Raw genomic sequence first — 18,301 nt, 5'->3', positions numbered from 1 at the left:
GGGAGGAGCCAGGCTATGGGGGAGCACATGAACATGATGTACCCAGGGGGGAGGAGCCAGGCTATGGGGGAGCACATGATGTACCCACGGGGAGGAGCCAGGCTATGGGGGAGCACATGAACACGATGTACCCAGGGGGAGGAGCCAGGCTATGGGGGAGCACATGAACACGATGTACCCAGGGGGGAGGAGCCAGGCTATGGGGGAGCACATGAACATGATGTACCCAGGAGGGAGGAGCCAGGCAATGGTGGAGCACATGAACATAATGTGCCCAGGAGGGAGGAGCCAGGCAATGGGGAGCACATGATCATGATGTGCCCAGGAGGGAGGAGCCAGGCTATGAGGGAGCACATGATGTACCCAGGAGGGAGGAGACAGGCTATGGGGAGCACATGATGTACCCAGGAGGGAGGAGCCAGGCTATAGGAGAGCACATGAAGTACCCAGGAGGGAGGAGCCAGGCTATGGGGAGCACATGATGTACCCAGGAGGGAGGAGCCAGGCTATGGGGGAGCACATGAACATGATGTATCCAGGAGAGAGGAGCCAGGTTATGGGGAGCACATGAACATGATGTACCTAGGAGGGAGGAGCCAGGCTATGGGGGAGCACATAACCATGATGTACCCAGGAGGGAGGAGCCAGGCTATAGGGGAGCACATGATATGCCCAGGAGGGAGGAGCCAGGCTATGGGGGGGCCAATGAACATGATGTACCCAGGAGGGAGGAGCCAGGCTATGGGGGAGCCCATGAACATGATGTACCCAGGAGGGAGGAGCCAGGCTATGGGGGAGCACATGAACATGATGTACCCAGGAGGGAGGAGCCAGGCTATAGGGTAGCACATCAACATAATGTACCCAGGAGAGAGGAGCCAGGCTAAGGGGGAGCACATGAACATGATGTACCCAGGAGGGAGGAGCCAGGCTATAGGAGAGCACATGATGTACCCAGGAGGGAGGAGCCAGGCTATGGGGAGCACATGATGTACCCAGGAGGGAGTAGCCAGGCTATGGGGGAGCACATGATGTACCCAGGAGGGAGTAGCCAGGCTATGGGGGAGCACATGAACATGATGTACCCAGGGGGGAGGAGCCAGGCTATGGGGGAGCACATGAACATGATGTACCCGGGGGGAGGAGCCAGGCTATGGGGAGCACATGAACACGATGTACCCAGGGGGAGGAGCCAGGCTATGGGGGAGCACATGAACACGATGTACCCGGGGGGAGGAGCCAGGCTATGGGGAGCACATGAACACGATGTATTCAGGAGGGAGGAGCCAGGCTATGGGGGAGCACATAAATATGATGTACAAAGGGGGAGGAGCCAGGCTATGGGGAGCACATGATGTACCCAGGAGGAAGGAGCCAGGCTATGGGGGAGCACATGAACATGATGTACCCAGGAGGGAGGAGCCAGGCTATGGGGGAGCACATGAACATGATGTACCCAGGAGGGAGGAGCCAGGCTATGGGGGAGCACATGAACATGATGTAACCAAGGGGGAGGAGCCAGGCTATGGGGAGCACATGAACATGATGTACCCAGGAGGGAGGAGCAAGGCTATGGGGGAGCACATGAACACGATGTACCCGGGATGGAGGGGCCAGGCTATGGGGGAGCACATGAACATGATGTACCCAGGGGGAGGAGCCAGGCTATGGAAGAGCACATGAACACGATGTACCCAGGAGGGAGGAGCCAGGCTAAGGGGGGGAACATGATGTACCCAGGAGGGAGGAGCCAGGCTATGGGGGAGCACATGATGTACCCAGGAGGGAGGAGCCAGGCTATGGGGAGCACATAATGTACCCAGGAGGGAGGAGCCAGGCTATGGGGGAGCACATGAACATGATGTACCCAGGAGGGAGGAGCCATTCTATGGGGAGCACATGAACATGATGTACCCAGGGGGAGGAGCCAGGCTATGGGGGAGCACATGAACACGATGTACCCAGGAGGGAGGAGCCAGGCTATGGGGAGCACATGATGTACCCAGGAGGGAGGAGCCAGGCTATGGGGGAGCACATACACATGATGTACCCAGGAGGGAGGAGCCAGGCTATGGAAGAGTACATGAACACGATGTACCCAGGAGGGAGGAGCCAGGCTATGGGGAGCACATGATGTACCCAGGGGGGAGGGGCCAGGCTAGGGGGAGCACATGATGTACCCAGAAGGAGGAGCCAGGCTACTGCGAGCACATAAACATGATGTACCCAGGGGGGAGGAGCCAGGCTATGGAAGAGTACATGAACTCGATGTACCCAGGAGGGAGGAGCCAGGCTATGGGGAGCACATGAACATGATGTACCCAGGAGGGAGGAGCCAGGCTATGGGGAGCACATGAACATGATGTACCCAGGAGGGAGGAGCCAGGCGATGGGGAGCACATGAACATGATGTGCCCAGGAGGGAGACAGCCAGGCTATGGGGAGCACATGATGTACCCCGAAGGGAGGAGCCAGGCTATAGGAGAGCACATGATGTACCCAGGAGGGAGGAGCCAGGCTATGGAAGAGCACATGAACACGATGTACCCAGGAGGGAGGATCCAGGCTATGGGGAGCACATGATGTACCCAGGAGGGAGGAGCCAGGCTATGGGGGAGCACATGATGTACCCAGGAGGGAGGAGCCAGGCTATGGGGAGCACATGATGTACCCAGGAGGGAGGAGCCAGGCTATAGGAGAGTACATGATGTACCCAGGAGGGAGGAGCCATGCTATGGGGAGCACATGAACACGATGTAAACAGGGGGGAGGAGCCAGGCTATGGGGAGCACATGATGTACCCAGGAGGGAGGAGCCAGGCTATGGGGGAGCACATGAACACGATGTAATCAGGGGGGAGGAGCCAGGCTATGGGGAGCACATGATGTACCCAGGAGGGAGGAGCCAGGCTATGGGGAGCACATAATGTACCCAGGTGGGAGGAGCCAGGCTATGGGGGAGCACATACACGTGATGTACCCAGGAGGGAGGAGCCAAGCTATGGGGTAGTACATGAACATGATGTACCCAGGAGGGAGACAGCCAGGCTCTGGGGAGCACATGATGTACCCAGAAGGGAGGAGCCAGGCTATAGGAGAGAGCACATGATGTACCCAGGAGGGAGGAGCCAGGCTACGGGGGAGCACATGATGTACCCAGGAGGGAGCAGCCAGGCTATAGGGGAGCACATGATGTGCCCAGGAGGGAGGAGCCAGGCTATGGGGGAGAACATGAACACGATGTACCCAGGGGGAGGAGCCAGGCTATGGGGAGCACATGAACATGATGTACCCAGGAAGGAGGAGCCAGGCTATGGGGGAGGGAGGAGTCAGGCTATGGGGAGCACATGAACATGATGTACACAGGGGGAGGAGCCAGGCTATGGGGGAGCACATGATGTGCCCAGGAGGGAGGAGCCAGGCTATGGGGGAGCACATGAACACGATGTACCCAGGGGGAGGAGCCAGGCTATGGGGGAGCACATGAACACGATGTACCCAAGGGAGAGGAGCCAGGCTATGGGGAGCACATGAACATGATGTACCCAGGAAGGAGGAGCCAGGCTATGGGGGAGGGAGGAGTCAGGCTATGGGGAGCACATGAACATGATGTACCCAGGGGGAGGAGCCAGGCTATGGGGGAGCACATGATGTGCCCAGGAGGGAGGAACCAGGCTATGGGGGAGCACATGAACACGATGTACCCAGGGGGAGGAGCCAGGCTATGGGGGAGCACATGAACATGATGTACCCAGGAGGGAGGAGCCAGGCTATGGGGAGCACATGAACATGATGTACACAGGGGGAGGAGCCAGGCTATGGGGGAGCACATGAACATGATGTACCCAGGGGGAGGAGCCAGGCTATGGGGAGCACATGATGTGCCCAGTAGGGAGGAGCCAGGCTATGGGGGAGCACATGAACACGATGTACCCAGGGGGAGGAGCCAGGCTATGGGGGAGCACATGAACACGATGTACACAGGGGGAGGAGCCAGGCTATGGGGGAGCACATGATGTGCCCAGGAGGGAGGAGCAAGGCTATGGGGGAGCACATGAACACGATGTACGCAGGGGGAGAAGCCAGGCTATGGGGGAGCACATGAACACGATGTACCCAGGGGGGAGGAGTCAGGCTATGGGGGAGCACATGAACATGATGTACCCAGGGGGAGGAGCCAGGCTGTGGGGGAGCACATGGACATGATGTACCCAGGGGGAGGAGCCAGGCTATGGGGGAGCACATGAACATGATGTACCCAGGGGGGAGGAGCCAGGCTATGGGGAGCACATAAACATGATGTACCCAGGAGGGAGGAGCCAGGCTATGGGGGAGCACATGATGTACCCAGGAGGGAGGAGCCAGGCTATGGGTGAGCACATGATGTACCCAGGAGGGAGGAACCAGGCTATGGGGGAGCACATAAACACGATGTACCCGGGGGGAGGAGCCAGGCTATGGGGGAGCACATGAACACGATGTACCCAGGGGGAGGAGCCAGGCTATGGGGAGCACATAAACACGATGTACCCAGGAGGGAGGAGCCAGGCTATGGGGTAGCACATCAACATGATGTACCCAGGAGGGAGGAGCCAGGCTATGGGGGAGCACATGAACATGATGTACCCAGGGGGGAGGAGCCAGGATATGGGGGAGCACATGATGTACCCAGGAGGGAGGAGCCAGGCTATGGGGGAGCACATGAACATGATGTACCCAGGGGGGAGGAGCCAGGCTATGAGGGAGCACATGATGTACCCAGGAGGGAGGAGCCAGGCTATGGGGAGCACATAAACATGATGTACTCAGGAGGGAGGAGCCAGGCTATGGGGAGCACATGAACATGATGTACTCAGGAGGGAGGAGCCAGGCTATGGGGAGCACATGAACATGATGTACCCAGGGGGAGGAGCCAGGCTATGGGGAGCACATGAACATGATGTACCCAGGAGGGAGGAGCCAGGCTATGGGGAGCACATGAACATGATGTACCCAGGGGGAGGAGCCAGGCTATGGGGAGCACATGAACATGATGTACTCAGGAGGGAGGAGCCAGGCTATGGGGGAGCACATGATGTCTTCAGGAGGGAGGAGCCAGGCTATGGGGAGCACATGAACATGATGTACTCAGGAGGGAGGAGCCAGGCTATGGGGAGCACATGAACATGATGTACCCAGGAGGGAGGAGCAGGGCCGGGCCGAGGCATAGGCTGGAGAGGCTCCAGCCTCAGGGCGCAGTGTAGGAGGGGAGGTTGTGGGCCTTGTGGCCCTCTTAGTCCAATAGCAATCAGTGTGTGATGGCTGGGGTGGCAGGATGGAGGGGCGCACTTTGGTGTCTCAGCCTTGGGTGCTGGAGGACCTTGTCCTGGCTCTGGGGAGGAGCCAGGCTATGGGGGAGCACATGAACATGATGTACCCAGGAGGGAGGAGCCAGGCTATGGGGGAGCACATGAACATGATGTACCCAGGAGGGAGGAGCCAGGCTATGGGGGAGCACATGAACACGATGTACCCAGGAGGGAGGAGCCAGGATATGGGGGAGCACATGATGTACCCAGGGGGAGGATCCAGGCTATGGGGAGCACATGAATATGATGAATTTAGGAGGGAGGAGCCAGGCTATGGGGAGCACATGAACATGATGTACCCAGGAGGGAGGAGCCAGGGTATGGGGAGCACATGATGTACCCAGGAGAGAGGATCCAGGCTATGGGGGAGCACATGATGTACCCAGGGGGAGGATCCAGGCTATGGGGAGCACATGAATATGATGAATTTAGGAGGGAGGAGCCAGGCTATGGGGGAGCACATGAACATGATGTACTCAGGAGGGAGGAGCCAGGCTATGGGGGAGCACATGAACATGATGTAACCAAGGGGGAGGAGCCAGGCTATGGGGAGCACATGAACATGATGTACTCAGGAGGGAGGAGCCAGGCTATGGGGGAGCACATGAACATGATGTAACCAAGGGGGAGGAGCCAGGCTATGGGGAGCACATGAACATGATGTACCCAGGAGGGAGGAGCAAGGCTATGGGGAGCACATGAACATGATGTACCCAGGGGGAGGAGCCAGGCTATGGGGGAGCACATGAACATGATGTACCCAGGAGGAAGGAGCCAGGGTATGGTGAGCATATAAACATGATGTACTCAGGAGGGAGGAGCCAGGCTATGGGGAGCACATGAACATGATGTACTCAGGAGGGAGGAGCCAGGCTATGGGGAGCACATGATGTACCCAGGAGGGAGGAGCCAGGCTATGGGGAGCACATGAACATGATGTACCCAGGAGGGAGAAGCCAGGGTATGGTGGAGCACATGAACTTGATGTACCCAGGGGGAGGAGCCAGGCTATGGGTAGCACATGAACATGATATACCCAGGAAGGAGGAGCCAGGCTATGGGGGAGGGAGGAGCCAGGCTATGGGGGAGCAAATGAACATAATGTACCCAGGTGGAGTAGCCAGGCTATGGGGGAGCACATGAACATGATGTACCCAGGAGGGAGGAGCCAGGCTATGGGGGAGCACATGAACATGATGTACCCAGGAGGGAGGAGCCAGGCTATGGGGGAGCACATGAACATGATGTAACCAAGGGGGAGGAGCCAGGCTATGGGGAGCACATGAACATGATGTACCCAGGAGGGAGGAGCAAGGCTATGGGGGAGCACATGAACACGATGTACCCGGGATGGAGGGGCCAGGCTATGGGGGAGCACATGAACATGATGTACCCAGGGGGAGGAGCCAGGCTATGGAAGAGCACATGAACACGATGTACCCAGGAGGGAGGAGCCAGGCTAAGGGGGGGAACATGATGTACCCAGGAGGGAGGAGCCAGGCTATGGGGGAGCACATGATGTACCCAGGAGGGAGGAGCCAGGCTATGGGGAGCACATAATGTACCCAGGAGGGAGGAGCCAGGCTATGGGGGAGCACATGAACATGATGTACCCAGGAGGGAGGAGCCATTCTATGGGGAGCACATGAACATGATGTACCCAGGGGGAGGAGCCAGGCTATGGGGGAGCACATGAACACAATGTACCCAGGGGGGAGGGGCCAGGCTAGGGGGAGCACATGATGTACCCAGAAGGAGGAGCCAGGCTACTGGGAGCACATAAACATGATGTACCCAGGGGGGAGGAGCCAGGCTATGGAAGAGTACATAAACACGATGTACCCAGGAGGGAGGAGCCAGGCTATGGGGAGCACATGATGTACCCAGGAGGGAGGAGCCAGGCTATGGGGGAGCACATACACATGATGTACCCAGGAGGGAGGAGCCAGGCTATGGAAGAGTACATGAACACGATGTACCCAGGAGGGAGGAGCCAGGCTATGGGGAGCACATGATGTACCCAGGGGGGAGGGGCCAGGCTAGGGGGAGCACATGATGTACCCAGAAGGAGGAGCCAGGCTACTGGGAGCACATAAACATGATGTACCCAGGGGGGAGGAGCCAGGCTATGGAAGAGTACATGAACTCGATGTACCCAGGAGGGAGGAGCCAGGCTATGGGGAGCACATGATGTACCCAGGAGGGAGGAGCCAGGCTATGGGGGAGCACATACACATGATGTACCCAGGAGGGAGGAGCCAGGCTATGGGGAGCACATGAACATGATGTGCCCAGGAGGGAGACAGCCAGGCTATGGGGAGCACATGATGTACCCAGAAGGGAGGAGCCAGGCTATAGGAGAGCACATGATGTACCCAGGAGGGAGGAGCCAGGCTATGGAAGAGCACATGAACACGATGTACCCAGGAGGGAGGATCCAGGCTATGGGGAGCACATGATGTACCCAGGAGGGAGGAGCCAGGCTATGGGGGAGCACATGATGTACCCAGGAGGGAGGAGCCAGGCTATGGGGAGCACATGATGTACCCAGGAGGGAGGAGCCAGGCTATGGGGGAGCACATGAACACGATGTAATCAGGGGGGAGGAGCCAGGCTATGGGGAGCACATGATGTACCCAGGAGGGAGGAGCCAGGCTATGGGGAGCACATAATGTACCCAGGTGGGAGGAGCCAGGCTATGGGGGAGCACATACACATGATGTACCCAGGAGGGAGGAGCCAGGCTATGGGGAGCACATGAACATGATGTGCCCAGGAGGGAGGAGCCAAGCTATGGGGTAGTACATGAACATGATGTACCCAGGAGGGAGACAGCCAGGCTATGGGGAGCACATGATGTACCCAGAAGGGAGGAGCCAGGCTATAGGAGAGAGCACATGATGTACCCAGGAGGGAGGAGCCAGGCTACGGGGGAGCACATGATGTACCCAGGAGGGAGCAGCCAGGCTATAGGGGAGCACATGATGTGCCCAGGAGGGAGGAGCCAGGCTATGGGGGAGCACATGAACACGATGTACCCAGGGGGAGGAGCCAGGCTATGGGGAGCACATGAACATGATGTACCCAGGAAGGAGGAGCCAGGCTATGGGGGAGGGAGGAGTCAGGCTATGCGGAGCACATGAACATGATGTACACAGGGGGAGGAGCCAGGCTATGGGGGAGCACATGATGTGCCCAGGAGGGAGGAGCCAGGCTATGGGGGAGCACATGAACACGATGTACCCAGGGGAGAGGAGCCAGGCTATGGGGAGCACATGAACATGATTTACCCAGGAAGGAGGAGCCAGGCTATGGGGGAGGGAGGAGTCAGGCTATGGGGAGCACATGAACATGATGTACCCAGGGGGAGGAGCCAGGCTATGGGGGAGCACATGATGTGCCCAGGAGGGAGGAACCAGGCTATGGGGGAGCACATGAACACGATGTACCCAGGGGGAGGAGCCAGGCTATGGGGGAGCACATGAACATGATGTACCCAGGAGGGAGGAGCCAGGCTATGGGGAGCACATGAACATGATGTACACAGGGGGAGGAGCCAGGCTATGGGGGAGCACATGAACATGATGTACCCAGGGGGAGGAGCCAGGCTATGGGGAGCACATGATGTGCCCAGTAGGGAGGAGCCAGGCTATGGGGGAGCACATGAACACGATGTACCCAGGGGGAGGAGCCAGGCTATGGGGGAGCACATTAACACGATGTACGCAGGGGGAGAAGCCAGGCTATGGGGGAGCACATGAACACGATGTACCCAGGGGGGAGGAGTCAGGCTATGGGGGAGCACATGAACATGATGTACCCAGGAGGGAGGAGCCAGGATATGGGGGAGCACATGATGTACCCAGGAGGGAGGAGCCAGGCTATGGTGAGCACATGAACATGATGTACCCAGGAGGGAGGAGCCAGGCTATGGGGAGCACATGATGTACCCAGGAGGGAGGAGCCAGGCTATGGTGAGCACATGAACATGATGTACCCAGGGGGGAGCCAGGCTATGGGGTAGCACATGATCACGACGTACCCAGGGGGAGGAGCCAGGCTATGGGGGAGCACATGATGTACCCAGGAGGGAGGAGCTAGGCTATGGGGAGCACATGATGTGCCCAGGAGGGAGGAGCCAGGCTATGGGGGAGCACATCAACATGATGTACCCAGGACGGAGGAGCCAGGCTATGGGGGAGCACATGAACATGATGTACCCAGGGGGAGGAGCCAGGCTATGGGTAGCACATGAACATTATGTACCCAGGGGGAGGAGCCAGGCTATGGGGGAGCACATGAACATGATGTACCCAGGGGGGGGGGGGGAACCAGGCTATTGGGGAGCACATGAACATGATGTACCCAGGGGGAGGAGCAAGGCTATGGGGGAGCACATGATGTACCCAGGGGGGGGGGGGGAACCAGGCTATTGGGGAGCACATGAACATGATGTACCCAGGGGGAGGAGCAAGGCTATGGGGGAGCACATAAACACGATGTACCCGGGGGGAGGAGCCAGGCTATGGGGGAGCACATGAACACGATGTACCCAGGGGGAGGAGCCAGGCTATGGGGAGCACATGATGTACCCAGGAGGGAGGAGCCAGGCTATGGGGAGCACATGAACATGATGTACCCAGGGGGGAGGAGCCAGGATATGGGGGAGCACATGATGTACCCAGGAGGGAGGAGCCAGGCTATGGGGGAGCACATGAACATGATGTACCCAGGGGGGAGGAGCCAGGCTATGAGGGAGCACATGAACATGATGTACCCAGGGGGAGGAGCCAGGCTATGGGGAGCACATAAACACGATGTACCCAGGAGGGAGAAGCCAGGCTATGGGGTAGCACATCAACATGATGTACCCAGGAGGGAGGAGCCAGGCTATGGGGGAGCACATGAACATGATGTACCCAGGGGGGAGGAGCCAGGATATGGGGGAGCACATGATGTACCCAGGAGGGAGGAGCCAGGCTATGGGGGAGCACATGAACATGATGTACCCAGGGGGGAGGAGCCAGGCTATGAGGGAGCACATGATGTACCCAGAAGGGAGGAGCCAGGCTATGGGGAGCACATAAACATGATGTACTCAGGAGGGAGGAGCCAGGCTATGGGGAGCACATGAACATGATGTACTCAGGAGGGAGGAGCCAGGCTATGGGGAGCACATGAACATGATGTACCCAGGGGGAGGAGCCAGGCTATGGGGAGCACATGAACATGATGTACTCAGGAGGGAGGAGCCAGGCTATGGGGAGCACATGAACATGATGTACCCAGGAGGAAGGGGCCAGGCTATGGGGAGCACATGAACATGATGTACCCAGGGGGAGGAGCCAGGCTATGGGGAGCACATGAACATGATGTACTCAGGAGGGAGGAGCCAGGCTATGGGGAGCACATGAACATGATGTACCCAGGAGGAAGGGGCCAGGCTATGGGGAGCACATGAACATGATGTACCCAGGGGGAGGAGCCAGGCTATGGGGAGCACATGAACATGATGTACTCAGGAGGGAGGAGCCAGGCTATGGGGGAGCACATGATGTCTTCAGGAGGGAGGAGCCAGGCTATGGGGAGCACATGAACATGATGTACCCAGGAGGGAGGAGCAGGGCCGGGCCGAGGCATAGGCTGGAGAGGCTCCAGCCTCAGGGCGCAGTGTAGGAGGGGAGGTTGTGGGCCTTGTGGCCCTCTTAGTCCAATAGCAATCAGTGTGTGATGGCTGGGGTGGCAGGATGGAGGGGCGCACTTTGGTGTCTCAGCCTTGGGTGCTGGAGGACCTTGTCCCGGCTCTGGGGAGGAGCCAGGCTATGGGGGAGCACATGAACATGATGTACCCAGGAGGGAGGAGCCAGGCTATGGGGGAGCACATGAACACGATGTACCCAGGAGGGAGGAGCCAGGATATGGGGGAGCACATGATGTACCCAGGAGAGAGGATCCAGGCTATGGGGGAGCACATGATGTACCCAGGGGGAGGATCCAGGCTATGGGGAGCACATGAATATGATGTACCCAGGAGGGAGGAGCCAGGCTATGGGGAGCACATGAACATGATGTACCCAGGAGGGAGGAGCCAGGCTATGGGGAGCACATGAACATGATGTACCCAGGGGGAGGAGCCAGGCTATGGGGAGCACATGAACATGATGTACCCAGGAGGAAGGAGCCAGGGTATGGTGAGCATATAAACATGATGTACTCAGGAGGGAGGAGCCAGGCTATGGGGGAGCACATGATGTGCCCAGGAGGGAGGAGCCAGGCTATGGGGGAGCACATGATGTACCCAGGAGAGAGGATCCAGGCTATGGGGAGCACATGAATATGATGAATTTAGGAGGGAGGAGCCAGGCTATGGGGAGCACATGAACATGATGTACCCAGGGGGAGGAGCCAGGCTATGGGGAGCACATGAACATGATGTACCCAGGAGGAAGGAGCCAGGGTATGGTGAGCATATAAACATGATGTACTCAGGAGGGAGGAGCCAGGCTATGGGGGAGCACATGATGTGCCCAGGAGGGAGGAGCCAGGCTATGGGGAGCACATGAACATGATGTACCCAGGAAGGAGGAGCCAGGCTATGGGGGAGCACATGAACATGATGTACCCAGGGGGAGGAGCCAGGCTATGGGGGAGCACATGAACATGATGTACCCAGGAGAGAGGAGCCAGGCTATGGGGAGCACATGATGTACCCAGGGGGAGGATCCAGGCTATGGGGAGCACATGAACATGATGTACCCAGGAGGGAGGAGCCAGGCTATGGGGAGCACATGAACATGCTGTACCCAGGAGGGAGAAGCCAGGGTATGGTGGAGCACATGAACTTGATGTACCCAGGGGGAGGAGCCAGGCTATGGGTAGCACATGAACATGCTGTACCCAGGAGGGAGGAGCCAGGGTATGGTGGAGCACATGAACTTGATGTACCCAGGGGGAGGAGCCAGGCTATGGGTAGCACATGAACATGATGTACCCAGGAAGGAGGAGCCAGGCTATGGGGGAGGGAGGAGCCAGGCTATGGGGGAGCAAATGAACATGATGTAACCAGGAAGGAGGAGCCAGGCTATGGGGGAGGGAGGAGCCAGGCTATGGGGGAGCACATGATGTACCCAGGAGGGAGGAGCCAGGCTATGGGGGAGAACATGAACATGATGTACCCAGGAGGGAGGAGCCAGGCTATGGGGGAGCACATGAACATGATGTACCCAGGAGGAAGGAGCCAGGCTATGGGGGAGCACATGATGTGCCCAGGAGGGAGGAGCCAGGCTATGGGGGAGCAAATGAACATGATGTACCCAGGAGGAAGGGGCCAGGCTATGGGGGAGCACATGAACATGATGTACCCAGGAGGAAGGGGCCAGGCTATGGGGGAGCACATGAACATGATGTACCCAGGGGGAGGAGCCAGGCTATGGGGGAGCACATGAACATGATGTACCTAGGAGGGAGGAGCCAGGCTATGGGGAGCACATGATGTACCCAGGAGGGAGGAGCCAGGCTATGGGGGAGCACATGAACATGATGTACCCCGGAGGAGGGGGCCAGGCTATGGGGGAGCACATGATGTACCCAGGAGGGAGAAGCCAGGTTATGGGGGAGGGAGGAGCCAGGCTATGGGGAGCACATGAACATGATGTACTCAGGAGGGAGGAGCCAGGCTATGGGGAGCACATGAACATGATGTACCCAGGAGGGAGGAGCCAGGCTATGGGGAGCACATGAACATGATGTACCCAGGAAGGAGGAGCCAGGGTATGGTGGAGCACATGAACATGATGTACCCAGGGGGAGGAGCCAGGCTATGGGGAGCACATGAACATGATGTACCCAGGAAGAAGGAGCCAGGCTATGAGGGGGGGGGGGGAGCCAGGCTATGGGGGAGCACATGATGTACCCAGGAGGGAGGAGCCAGGCTATGGGGGAGAACATGAACATGATGTACCCAGGAGGGAGGAGCCAGGCTGTGGGGGAGCACATGAACATGATGTACTCAGGAGGGAGGAGCCAGGCTATGGGGAGCACATGAACATGATGTACCCAGGAGGGAGGAGCCAGGCTATGAGGGAGCACAGGAACACGATGTACCCAGGGGGAGGAGCCAGGCTATGGGGGAGCACATGAACACGATGTACCCAGGGGGAGGAGCCAGGCTATGGGGGAGCACATAAACATGATGTACCCAGGGGGAGGAGCCAGGCTATGGGGAGCACATTAACACGATGTACCCAGGAGGGAGGAGCCAGGCTATGGGGTAGCACATCAACATGATGTACCCAGGGGGAGGAGCCAGGCTATGGGGAGCACATTAACACGATGTACCCAGGAGGGAGGAGCCAGGCTATGGGGTAGCACATCAACATGATGTACCCAGGAGGGAGGAGCCAGGCTATGGGGGAGCACATGAACATGATGTACCCAGGGGGGGGGGGGGGGAACCAGGCTATTGGGGAGCACATGAACATGATGTACCCAGGGGGAGGAGCAAGGCTATGGGGGAGCACATGAACACGATGTACGCAGGGGGAGAAGCCAGGCTATGGGGGAGCACATGAACACGATGTACCCAGGGGGGAGGAGTCAGGCTATGGGGGAGCACATGAACATGATGTACCCAGGAGGAAGGAGCCAGGCTATGGGGGAGCACATGAACATGATGTACCCAGGGGGAGGAGCCAGGCTATGGGGGAGCACATTAACATGATGTATCCAGGAGTGAGGAGCCAGGCTATGGGGGAGCACATGATGTACCCAGGAGAGAGGAGCCAGGCTATGGGGAGCACATGAACATGATGTACCCAGGGGGAGGAGCCAGGCTATGGGGAGCACATGATGTGCCCAGGAGGGAGGAGCCAGGCTATGGGGGAGCACATGAACATGATGTACCCAGGCGGAGGAGCCAGGCTATGGGGGAGCACATGAACATGATGTACCCAGGAGGAAGGAGCCAGGCTATGGGGGAGCACATGATGTACCCAGGGGGAGGAGCCAGGCTATGGGGAGCACATGAACATGATGTACCCAGGAGGGAGGAGCCAGGCTATGAGGGAACACATTAACACGATGTACCCAGGAGGGAGGAGCCAGGCTATGGGGGAGCACATGAACATGATGTACCCAGGAGAGAGGATCCAGGCTATGGGGAGCACATGAACATGATGTACCCAGGGGGAGGAGCCAGGCTATGGGGAGCACATGATGTGCCCAGGAGGGAGGAGCCAGGCTATGGGGGAGCACATGAACACGATGTACCCAGGGGGAGGAGCCAGGCTATGGGGGAGCACATGAACACGATGTACACAGGGGGAGGAGCCAGGCTATGGAGGAGCACATGATGTGCCCAGGAGGGAGGAGCAAGGCTATGGGGGAGCACATGAACACGATGTACGCAGGGGGAGAAGCCAGGCTATGGGGGAGCACATGAACACGATGTACCCAGGGGGGAGGAGTCAGGCTATGGGGGAGCACATGAACATGATGTACCCAGGGGGGAGGAGCCAGGCGATGGGGAGCACATGAACATGATGTACCCAGGAGGGAGGAGCCAGGCTATGGGGAGCACATGATGTACCCAGGAGGGAGGAGCCAGGCTATGGGGAGCACATGAACATGATGTACCCAGGGGGGAGCCAGGCTATGGGGTAGCACATGATCACGACGTACCCAGGGGGAGGAGCCAGGCTATGGGGGAGCACATGATGTACCCAGGAGGGAGGAGCTAGGCTATGGGGAGCACATGATGTGCCCAGGAGGAAGGAGCCAGGCTATAGGAGAGCACATGATGTACCCAGGAGGGAGGAGCCAGGCTATAGGGGAGCACATGATGTGCCCAGGAGGGAGGAGCCAGGCTATGGGGGAGCACATGAACATGATGTACCCAGGGGGAGGAGCCAGGCTATGGGGAGCACATGAACACGATGTACCCAGGGGGAGGAGCCAGGCTATGGGGGAGCACATGAACACGATGTACCCAGGGGGAGGAGCCAGGCTATGGGGGAGCACATGAACACGATGTACCCAGGGGGGAGGAGTCAGGCTATGGGGGAGCACATGATGTACCCAGGAGGGAGGAGCCAGGCTATGGGGGAGCACATGAACACGATGTACCCAGGGGGAGGAGCCAGGCTGTGGGGGAGCACATGGACATGATGTACCCAGGGGGAGGAGCCAGGCTATGGGGGAGCACATGAACATGATGTACCCAGGGGGGAGGAGCCAGGCTATGGGGAGCACATAAACATGATGTACCCAGGAGGGAGGAGCCAGGCTATGGGGGAGCACATGATGTACCCAGGAGGGAGGAGCCAGGCTATGGGGAGCACATGAACATGATGTACCCAGGAGGGAGGAGCCAGGCTATGAGGGAGCACAGGAACACGATGTACCCAGGGGGAGGAGCCAGGCTATGGGGGAGCACATGAACACGATGTACCCAGGGGGAGGAGCCAGGCTATGGGGGAGCACATGAACATGATGTACCCAGGGGGAGGAGCCAGGCTATGGGGAGCACATTAACACGATGTACCCAGGAGGGAGGAGCCAGGCTATGGGGTAGCACATCAACATGATGTACCCAGGGGGAGGAGCCAGGCTATGGGGAGCACATTAACACGATGTACCCAGGAGGGAGGAGCCAGGCTATGGGGTAGCACATCAACATGATGTACCCAGGAGGGAGGAGCCAGGCTATGGGGGAGCACATGAACATGATGTACCCAGGGGGGGGGGGGGGAACCAGGCTATTGGGGAGCACATGAACATGATGTACCCAGGGGGAGGAGCAAGGCTATGGGGGAGCACATAAACACGATGTACCCGGGGGGAGGAGCCAGGCTATGGGGGAGCACATGAACACGATGTACCCAGGGGGAGGAGCCAGGCTATGGGGAGCACATGAACACGATGTACCCAGGAGGGAGGAGCCAGGCTATGGGGTAGCACATCAACATGATGTACCCAGGAGGGAGGAGCCAGGCTATGGGGGAGCACATGAACATGATGTACCCAGGGGGGAGGAGCCAGGATATGGGGGAGCACATGATGTACCCAGGAGGGAGGAGCCAGGCTATGGGGGAGCACATGAACATGATGTACCCAGGGGGGAGGAGCCAGGCTATGAGGGAGCACATGATGTACCCAGGAGGGAGGAGCCAGGCTATGGGGAGCACATAAACATGATGTACTCAGAAGGGAGGAGCCAGGCTATGGGGAGCACATGAACATGATGTACTCAGGAGGGAGGAGCCAGGCTATGGGGAGCACATGAACATGATGTACCCAGGGGGAGGAGCCAGGCTATGGGGAGCACATGAACATGATGTACTCAGGAGGGAGGAGCCAGGCTATGGGGGAGAACATGATGTACTCAGGAGGGAGGAGCCAGGCTATGGGGAGCACATGAACATGATGTACCCAGGAGGGAGGAGCAGGGCCAGGCCGAGGCATAGGCTGGAGAGGCTCCAGCCTCAGGGCGCAGTGTAGGAGGGGAGGTTGTGGGCCTTGTGGCCCTCTTAGTCCAATAGCAATCAGTGTGTGATGGCTGGGGTGGCAGGATGGAGGGGCGCACTTTGGTGTCTCAGCCTTGGGTGCTGGAGGACCTTGTCCCGGCTCTGGGGAGGAGCCAGGCTATGGGGGAGCACAGGAACATGATGTACCCAGGAGGGAGGAGCCAGGCTATGGGGGAGCACATGAACACGATGTACCCAGGAGGGAGGAGCCAGGATATGGGGGAGCACATGATGTACCCAGGAGAGAGGATCCAGGCTATGGGGGAGCACATGATGTACCCAGGGGGAGGAGCCAGGCTATGGGGGAGCACATACACGTGATGTACCCAGGAGGGAGGAGCCAGGCTATGGGGAGCACATAAACATGATGAATTTAGGAGGGAGGAGCCAGGCTATGGGGAGCACATGAACATGATGTACTCAGGAGGGAGGAGCCAGGCTATGGGGGAGCACATGAACATGATGTACTCAGGAGGGAGGAGCCAGGCTATGGGGAGCACATGAACATGATGTACCCAGGAGGGAGGAGCCAGGCTATGGGGAGCACATGAACATGATGTACCCAGGAGGGAGGAGCCAGGCTATGGGGGAGCACATGATGTACCCAGGGGGAGGAGCCAGGCTATGGGGAGCACATGAACATGATGTACTCAGGAGGGAGGAGCCAGGCTATGGGGGAGCACATGAACATGATGTACTCAGGAGGGAGGAGCCAGGCTATGGGGAGCACATGAACATGATGTACCCAGGAGGGAGGAGCCAGGCTATGGGGAGCACATGAACATGATGTACTCAGGAGGGAGGAGCCAGGCTATGGGGAGCACATGAACATGATGTACCCAGGAGGGAGGAGCCAGGGTATGGTGGAGCACATGAACTTGATGTACCCAGGGGGAGGAGCCAGGCTATGGGTAGCACATGAACATGATGTACCCAGGAAGGAGGAGCCAGGCTATGGGGGAGGGAGGAGCCAGGCTATGGGGGAGCAAATGAACATGATGTAACCAGGAAGGAGGAGCCAGGCTATGGGGGAGGGAGGAGCCAGGCTATGGGGGAGCACATGATGTACCCAGGAGGGAGGAGCCAGGCTATGGGGGAGAACATGAACATGATGTACCCAGGAGGAAGGAGCCAGGCTATGGGGGAGCACATGAACATGATGTACCCAGGGGGAGGAGCCAGGGTATGGTGGAGCACATGATGTGCCCAGGAGGGAGGAGCCAGGCTATGGGGGAGCACATGAACATGATGTACCCAGGAGGAAGGGGCCAGGCTATGGGGGAGCACATGAACATGATGTACCCAGGAGGAAGGGGCCAGGCTATGGGGGAGCACATGAACATGATGTACCCAGGGGGAGGAGCCAGGCTATGGGGGAGCACATGAACATGATGTACCTAGGAGGGAGGAGCCAGGCTATGGGGAGCACATG

The 18,301-nt window shown here is 58.7% G+C and overlaps 1 protein-coding gene across 3 annotated transcripts in view; it reads right to left on the bottom strand.

Annotated features, from left to right (window-relative positions):
• The window catches only part of LOC137562450 (monocarboxylate transporter 13-like), a 158,900-nt gene that overhangs the window by 10,051 nt on the left and 130,548 nt on the right, over window positions 1–18,301 (bottom strand). The gene's annotated exons all lie outside the window — the stretch shown is intronic.

The sequence above is a fragment of the Hyperolius riggenbachi genome, chromosome 3 (genome assembly GCF_040937935.1).
Source record: "Hyperolius riggenbachi isolate aHypRig1 chromosome 3, aHypRig1.pri, whole genome shotgun sequence".
Classification (NCBI taxonomy): Eukaryota; Metazoa; Chordata; class Amphibia; order Anura; family Hyperoliidae; genus Hyperolius; species Hyperolius riggenbachi.
The sequence above is the reverse complement of the archived record's forward strand: the minus strand, read 5'-3'. Positions and strand labels throughout refer to the sequence as shown.